The sequence below is a fragment of the Mus musculus genome, chromosome 1, assembly GCF_000001635.26.
Source record: "Mus musculus strain C57BL/6J chromosome 1, GRCm38.p6 C57BL/6J".
NCBI classification, from domain to species: Eukaryota; Metazoa; Chordata; class Mammalia; order Rodentia; family Muridae; genus Mus; species Mus musculus.
The window spans coordinates 94,187,096-94,188,877 of record NC_000067.6 but is presented as its reverse complement, the minus strand read 5'-3'; positions in this window follow the sequence as shown (position 1 = coordinate 94,188,877).

Sequence of the window (1,782 nt, the reverse complement as noted above, 5' to 3'; positions counted from 1 at the left end):
TTCTGAACCTCCCTGTCGAGTTATAGTTAGCCCCACTCTCATGTTGACTTTGTATCATTTTTCTTACTGATGTACAGCAATAAATGGAGTTCTTTCTCTCTAATAATTGTTGCAACAGCATAGTAATTATATTTTTCACAGGGCTGTATTGCTTTTTGACATATCTACAAAGCAATTTCTCAATGCAATAATGACCAAAATTACAGAGCTAATTTCTATTTCAGCATATGATGCAAGCTAGCACTATATGTGTGTATCTCTTGATTTTACATCCTGGAACAATCTAGAGAGTCCCAATGGCTGAATGGAGCCTTTCTGAATCTGTGTACATTTTAGGACCTACTGAAATGAACAAATTAAGTACAGGTCCAAATTCTGAGCCTAGAATTCAGGAAAAATTATTCTAACCCAGATAAATCAAAGCAGTTATTTTGGGCACCCCACTATTCAGGCAAAGTTGCATCTATACACCATCATCCCACAGGGTTCACTGTCCTCAGCTAAAATATGTATACAAGCCAGCTGAACATGGTAGACACAATTTTGTGTTATCATTTAGCTGTCAAGGGCACCCCTATTATTTCTTCCAGCCATGGACCTGTTTACCATGCTACTGGCATGGAAAAAGGGAGGCTTTTGCCCAGTTTCTTTTGACCCTGAGAATGGATCAAACAATCCTAAAAGCCCTGTCAAAATAGTAATTTATATGTAAATTATACACATATGGAGACAGATGAGAACCCAGAATAAAGCCATCTGAAATTGAAATTGATCATTAGAAGGGTTTTGCTATCCCAGTCATCTTGGTTACATGACACACACTACAATCAGCTGGAAGCTCGGGCTATTTGTCAAAGGTTACAAAGATGGAACATAAAGGATATATGCATAAATGCAAATGCATGTGTCTCAAGCATCTTTCAAAAATAAAATCTTTGATCCTCTCATACCACCCCTCCCCCAATTACTGGTGCACGTTCTGTGCACAGGAAATGCCCCTAACAGAAATGACTAATTAGGTCAGTCTCCCCTCTACTCTTTCAGTTCAATGTGTTTTGTACCCTCTGCCCCATAGTTAGTCTTAAAAAAATGTCTACATCTCCCCATTTGCTAAGTTTTCCAATCTGTTTCTCATCCCCATGTTTCTTGACCTTTCAGCCAGATTCCCTACCTGTTACATCCATATGTATTTGTTAAGAAATAAAGTGGTGATTAGCCACAAGAGTACAGGAAGAAAACGCTAACTCTTCCCATGTGTCTTTATTTTTAAGGTGAAAAGCAAAATTAACTTGGCTAATATCTCTTAGATCACTAAGTGATGGTCCTCTAATTTGAACATAATGTCATGACCCACAATTACAAAGTATATTCCAAATATCTGGAGAGAATGGGTAGGATAGTCAGACTTGGAGAGTTCACAGTAGGTATGAGCTCACAGTTTAAAAGGATGCATTGTGGTTTTTCAGGAATCAACAATGGGTTTATGGATTATGTTATATATCTTAACCAAAAATATATATTAAAAGAAGATAAATGGCTTTTAAAATTGACTCCTGTAATATTTCTGTGGTGAAACATCAAATAAACGCTTTATTTGGCTCAGGAGTAAATTATTTGGCTCCAAAGCTAATAACAAACTTAAACTAATAGGCTCACAACTGGAACTGGAGAGATTGCTCAGTGGTTAGGAGCATTGGCTGCTCTTCCAGAGGATGTGAGTTCAATCCCTAGTGCCCACATAGTATCTCACAGCTGTGTGTAACTCAAGTTCCAGAGACACCA